Source organism: Tachyglossus aculeatus, chromosome 1 (assembly GCF_015852505.1).
Source record: "Tachyglossus aculeatus isolate mTacAcu1 chromosome 1, mTacAcu1.pri, whole genome shotgun sequence".
NCBI classification, from domain to species: domain Eukaryota; kingdom Metazoa; phylum Chordata; class Mammalia; order Monotremata; family Tachyglossidae; genus Tachyglossus; species Tachyglossus aculeatus.
This window is the reverse complement of record NC_052066.1, coordinates 158,602,272-158,609,246: the sequence shown is the minus strand read 5'-3', so window position 1 is coordinate 158,609,246 and position 6,975 is coordinate 158,602,272. Positions and strand designations below refer to the sequence as shown.

The window sequence follows — 6,975 nt, the reverse complement described above, 5'->3', positions numbered from 1 at the left end:
CAAGGCCTTAAAAGAGACTATTTCATGTGAACAAAGGGAGAAACTTGCTTCATGCAGATAGACTTCCTGTGCATTACTCCACCTTAGGCCTTCAAGGCCTTGAAATTGAGAGTGAACAGAGAAATCTGAGGTGCAGAAGGAGACATTTGCTTCATGCAAACAGTTTCCAGCTTATATGTCTCTATACTAGGTCTTCAAGGCCTTAAAAGAGAGTATTTTAGCTGAGAAAGGGGAGAAATTTGCTTCATGCAGATTGACTTCCTGGGCATTCCTCCATCTTAGGCCTTCAAGGCCGTTTAATTGAGAATGAACAAAGAATATCTGAGGTGCCAAAGGAGAAATTTGCTACATGCAAACCATTTCCGGCTTTTATTTCTCTACCTAAGATCTCCAAGGCCAGTAAAGAGATTATTTGAGGTGAAAAAGGAGAAATGTGCTTCATGCAAAGCATCTGCAGCTTTGATATCTCTTCTGAAGGTCTTTAAGGCCTGAAAAGAGAATATTTGAGGTGGAAAACGAGAAATTTGCTTCATGCAAACAATCTCCAGCTTTTAGGCCTTTTTTCTAAGGTGCTCAAGGCCCTGAAAGAGAACAGTTGCGGTGAAAATGGAGAAATTTGCTTTATGCATACAGTCTCCAAGGTCTTCAAGGCCTCAAAAGAAAATGTTTAGGAGCTTAAAAGGAAAAATTTGCTTCACGCAATCTCCTACTTTTTCTTCCCTACCTAAGGTCTTCAAGGCCTCAAAAGAGACTACTGCAGGTGAAAATGGAGAAATACGCTTCATGCCAAACCTTCTCCTACTTTTATTTCTCTCCCTAAGGTCTTCAAGACCTGAAAAGAGATTATTTGAAACTGAAAAGGAGAAGTTTGCTTCGTATAAGCCACTTCCCACTTTGATTTCTCTACCTAGGGTTGTCAAACCCGAAGAGAGAATATTTCTGTTGAAGAAGGACACGGTTTCTTAATGCAAACTATCTCCGGCTTTAGTTTCTCTACCTAAGGGCCAGAAAGAATAATATCTAGGGTGAAAAAGGGAAAGGTTTCCCATTTACTTCCCACAAAAAAACTCATCTCATCATTTTCTACCTAAGGTGTTGAAAAGGAGAAATCTGCTTCATGCAAACAATCTTCACCTTTTATATCTCTACCTACGGTCTTCAAGACCTGAAAAGGGAATGTTTGTGTTGAACAAGGAGTTTTCTTGATGCAATCTCCTGCTATTAGTTCTCTCCCTAAGGTCTTTAAGGCCTTAAACGAGGCTACTTGCAGGGGGACAAAGGGAGAAACTTGCTTCATGCAGATTTACTTCCTGTGCATGACTCTACCTCAGGCCTTCAAGGCCTTTAAATTGAGAATGAAGAGAGAGTATCTGAGGTGCAAAAGGAGGAATTTGCTTCATGTAAACCATCCCCTGTGGAGGAATTTGCTTCATGCAAACTATCTCGGGCTTTGCCTTCTCTTTGTAAGGTCTTCAGGGCCTCCAAAGGGAATATTTGAGGTGAAAAGTGAGAAGTTTGCTTCATGCAAACAGTCACCAGCTTTTTTACTTCTTTCTCTAAGGTGTTCAAGGCTGTAAAAGAGAATATTCGTAGTGAAAAAGGAGAAATTTGCTTCCTATAGACAATCTCCATGTTTCATTTCTCCAAGGTCTTCAAGGCCGCAAAAGAAACCGTTTGGGGCTTCAAAGGAGAAATTGGCTTCATGAAAACCATCTTCCGCTTTCATTTCTCTACTAACTTACGGTCTTCACGACCCACAAACAGAATATTTATCTCAGAAAAGGACAAGGTTTCTTCATGCAGACAATCTCCTGCTTCTGTTTCTCCTCCTAGGGGCCAGAAAAGGCAATATATGGGGTTAAAAGGGGAGAAATTTGCTTCATGCAAACACTTTCCTACTGATCCCTCTAAGGTCATCAAGACCTGAAGAGAAAATGTATGAACTGATAAAGGAGACATTGGTTTCATGCATAAATATCAACTCTTGTGCATTAGTCCATTTCAGGTCTTCAAGGCCTTTGAATCAAGAGTGGATAGAGAAAATCTCATATGAAAAAGTTGGGATTGGCTTCATGTACACTATCTCCTGCTTTGATGTCTTTACCCTGAGGTCTTCAAGGCCAGAAAAGAGAATATTTGGGTTGAAAAAGATAAATTTGCTTCTTTTGGACAAATCTCCTTTGCGTTATGCTACCTCTCGTTTTAAGGCGTTTTCAATTGAGAAGGAATACAGACTATCCAGCGAGCAAGAGAAATAATTTTCCTTCATGGAAAAAAGAAATCCACTTATTTCTCTACCTACTGTTTTCAGGGCCTGGAAAGAGAATACACGTGAGCTGGAAAAGGAGACGTTTTACTTCATGCCAAAAATGTTACCGTTTGTTACTCCACCTAAGGCCTTCAAGGCCTTTAGTTGAGAATTTAGAGAGACCATGCAAGGTGGAAAAGGAGAAATGTAGTCCATGCAAACAGTGTCCTGCTTTTCAAGGCATGAGGAGAGAATGTAGGAGATTGAAAAAGAAGCAGTTGGATGTATCCAACAAGTCACCTGATCATTTTTCTACCTTAGGGTCTTCAAGGCCTGAAGAGAAAATATACGAACTGGAAAACGAGAAATGTGTTTCCGTACAGACACATCTCCTGTGCATTCGTTCACCTCAGGCCTTCAAGGTCTTTTTATTGAGAGTGGGTCAAGATTAATTGAGGTGAAAAAGGAGAAGTGTACTTCATGCAAACAACCTACTGCTTTTATTTCTCTCCGCAGGTCTTCAAGGCCTGAAAAGAGAATACCTGAAGTGGGGAAAGAGAAATTTGCTCTATGCAAAAAACTTTCCCATCGGTGAGTCCACATGCGATCTGCAAGGCCTAAAGAGAAAATATAGGAGCTGGAAAAGGATAAATTTTCTTCACACAGAAATGTCTCCTGAACGTAAATCTACCTTGCAGCCTTCAAGGCCTTTCGATAGAGAATGATTAAGGTATTCTTGAGGTAGAAAAGGTGAAATTGCTTCATGCAAAAAAACTTCCTGCTTTTCTCTACCTAAGGTCTTCAAGGCCTGAAAAGAGAATATTTGAGTTAGAAAAGGGGAAATTTGCTTCATGCAAAACATCTCCACGCCTGAATTTCTCTAATGTAAACTCCTTTAAGACCGGCCTAGAAAATATAGAAGTGGGAAGGAGTTATTTGCTTTAGGCAAGAAAAAGAAAATCTCCTGCTTATTTCTCTACCCATGGTCACCACGGCCTGCAAAGAGAACATTTGACGAATTAAAGGAGATATGATTCACATGCTATTTTCATCTTTTTTCTTAACCTCATCCTTCAAGTCCTGTATCTTATGACAGAGAAAACATACTATTCTTGGCGTGAAAAGGAGAAATTTTCTTCCTGCCAAATTATCCCCTTTATTTTGCCACCAAAGGCTTTGCCTTCCATAGCCTTTCAATTAGGAGAGAAAAGAAAATATTTGGGACTAATGAAAAAGGCAAAGGTTTTATCCTCCTTCTCACATCACCTCAGGCCTTTAAGGCCCTTCAGTTGAGAGTTGAGATGACAAAGGAGGAATGTGCTTCTTGCCAGTCAATCTGCCATGTATTTTTCCACCTTGGGTCTTCGAGGCCTTTTACTGGATGGTGGAGACGGACTCACTGGAGTTCAAAACAGAGAGACTAGCTCCATGCGCATTCTAACTGGCTCCATGCAGATAGCTAACTGTGCGTCCTCCCGAACTGTCTTCAGGCTCCACCCCTGGTCTTTATGGCTTGGGCTGTTGCAGAGAGCACAGAGGTAGGAATGTAGGTGAAGAGCTTCATGCTAATCCCCAACCCCATAATCCCTGAAAGGGTTTTCACTTTGTCCTTCCACTCTGCCTGCTCTTCCCTCGCAACCTTGGACCAAGTCAACAAACCACTCTGTGGCACCTAACCAGGTAGGAAGTTGGACGATGAATGGGAAAGGGCTGGGTTTATGATTATTTGGAATGCCAGTTACTGGCACTTTTGAGGGCCAGTCACTCCCCGTGTGCTTGAAGATGCTTAAAAATTTATATTAAGACATGACTTGGGATTCTTTAAAACCACAAGTCATTTGTTTCCACATTTTGCTACAATTAAATATCATTTAGACCTTTGTAACAGTGTTGCGTTGGTCCAGTCAACATTGCAGTTGGCTCCATTGCCTGTCTGATTCACCTAGGCAATCTCCCTGTCAGCTTGCCCCTAGAGTGCAAATGAGTTGGTTTTTCGTTTGGATGAAGTCATTTTTTCCACACTGGTAGCAGTGACTTGGCCATCATCCTTCCCTGAATTGAGCCTATTGGTTTGTAGCTTCCTCTGGAACCAGAGTTTCTCATACTCACTCTCCTGCCCGTTCTCTAGATTCAGCATCCTAAGAGCTGAGATGGTTTGGTGTGGGAATGATGGAGAATGAAACAGGTAAGCAGCATTTCCAGAGAATGTATGCGTGTACACACACAAATAGATAGATATATAACATATATATAACATATATATATATATATATATACATATATATATGTTAAAGAGAGTAATTTTCAGTTCAACTGTTGGGATTACGATTCTTCCGGATGATTTTTCCCTTTTCTGCTTGGTGTGTGTGGTGAAATATCACACGAACCACATCTGGCTCCTCTTCTCATTGCCCAAACATTCATTAACCAAGCTTTATGAAGGAGAAAAATTTATCCAAATGAAACCGATTTTAACTCCTGAATCTATGTAGTAGACATATGTGGAGGTGCACAATAAAGAATGGAACCGCATTTTCTCTCTCCCTACAGGGCCAGCTAGCACTACTCGAGAAAAGCTCCATTTCCTCCATCGAGTGTTCACCTCTAGAAGAGTAGAGAATGAAGGAAAATCAAATGATGGTTGGGTTTGGAGAAAATCCGGCTACCGGTTAAGAGAAAACTGTTCTGGACCCGAGGTTCAGTCTCGAGCCTCTGGTCCAGGATGTTAGAGGGTGATAAAAGAAAATTTGAGGTGGAGGAGGAGAGGTTTTGCATCAGCCAAATTCTTGCCAAACTTAACTTTATGCAAAACAGCCTCTCCTCAGATGATCTCTTGTCTTGGGTCTTCAAGGCCCTGGAGGGAGTCGGGAGAAAGTAGCTTCAGGCAAAAAGCTCCCCTTTGGTACATCAACTCCCATCCTGGCTACTCTGGCCTTTGTGGTGGGTGGTGGGGAAGGGGGGAAATCTCCAAAGAATCTGTACAGGGCAAACGGGAGATTCTCTTCATGCAGAATCTCCTGAAAAACATGGTCCAGCTATGCAAGAAATCCCCAGTTAGCCTTTATGGCTGCACTTCTGGACCAAGAAATTATCCTCACTGATGGTCTGGGATATTTCTCTTGTGAGCCTTCTGGGTTTCAGAGAGGTTAGAGCTGAACCCATTTGACCTTAGAGCCTCATTTTCCATGTTCGTAAACTGTCCAGTTTGATAGGGAAATACCTTTCAAAATTCTATAGTGTTATGTCAGGACTACAATTTCAAACCTGCATGACAAAAGCACAACAGAGAGAACTCCTTGTCCTCCTCTAAGTCCTGATTGACCAACTCAGTGTTCAATGGAATGTTATGTTTCTCTCACTCAAAGCATATGAAACTACTAAAAGATTTATGCAGTCCATCACACCAGCATTTCAAATGTCAATAAAATAGCTAAATAAAATAAAAATAAACATAAAACACAACTAAAGGTAGCACAATAAAATACGATAAAATAGTTTAAAATAAAAATTAATACTAAAATAATTAACATATAAAATGACATATAAATCCATGCAACACTCATTCCATTGAACATAGACGTTTGGGATATCTTAGGACAAAAAAAATACCAAGCACTGAAAGGCCAAAAATTGGTGAGGTCTATCTCTCTGCATTTTCTACCGTGATTAGATGAATGTCTTTATGAATGCAAACTGACTATAACACTATAGACGCCCCCAAAACCTCACGGGAGAATTCCGTCCAATTTCCAAGCAATTTTACCTCATACACTTTTGTTTTAAGAATGCCTGTCACACTGAGTATTTTGTTCTCAAGGTTTTAAACCTGTACAGATTTGGGGGGCTCCTACTCCCAGCTGGATCTTGGATCTGTGGTAGGCACCGGTAGGAGCAGAGGTAAGTGCCGGGGGGCCCGAAGGTAGAAATGCACTAATTCCCATGAAGGGTGGGTTTGAGGGATATCCTCAGGGTGGCCCTGGGAGCTGGCAAGTGTCACCATGATGAATGTCAGTTTATTTACACCTGCCTTTGCTTTTCTACTTCCAAATCTGCTGGTAGGATCTTTTTGTTCCCCACATACAGCAGAGAGAATCAGTGATCCCAGATCTGGGGGAAAAAATGAAGTGAAGGGTCAGCAGGTGGACCAAGAAGGAGAATTGATGCGATGCAATCCCGTCTGCCTTTGGAGGCACGGCCTCTGTCCCTGCGGCCCCTTCCTGCAGTTGGCGGGGGTGGGGAGGGGAAGCAGGAACAGCCCGGTGAGAGGGGACCCGGGAAGGAGGGAGGTGAGGGGCCAGGCTTGAGGCGGTGGGATGGGAGATCTAAGCCCATGGCGGCACTGCCACTAGGTGCCCCCTGATCCTCGGTGTGAAGCCCGCTGCAGGGGGGACGGTGGCAGTGCAGGGGAGGGAGTGGCAGGGAGGAGGGTGATGCCTGGGACTCCTTCTCTCACTTTTCCCCTCTTTGCCTCCCCTCCTTTTTCTCCAGCCACTTCCATTTCTCCTCCTTCCCTTTCTTCCCTCAAATAAAAGTCAAAACCATTGCTTCCACAGCATCCCAACATTCGGGGACCACAGCTCTCCAGCCGAGCCAGCTCTAACTTCCTCCTGGACCCTCCACAGCCCAAGGGACACCATCCAGAAGCCCTCCTGACTCCACTCCAACACCACACAACCCGAAGACCCAAGCCTCAGGAGGGAAACCATCCCGAAGCCCTCCTGACTCCA

At 42.9% G+C, this 6,975-nt stretch overlaps 1 long non-coding RNA gene across 1 annotated transcript; it reads left to right on the top strand.

The window, feature by feature from the left end:
- The first annotated feature begins 3,304 nt into the window (after nt 1–3,304).
- LOC119928309 lies at nt 3,305–6,297 on the top strand. Its single transcript, XR_005451068.1, has 3 exons — nt 3,305–3,928; nt 4,377–4,433; nt 4,799–6,297. It is a non-coding gene; the product is annotated as an uncharacterized LOC119928309 (long non-coding RNA).
- Nucleotides 6,298–6,975: the final 678 nt, after the last annotated feature.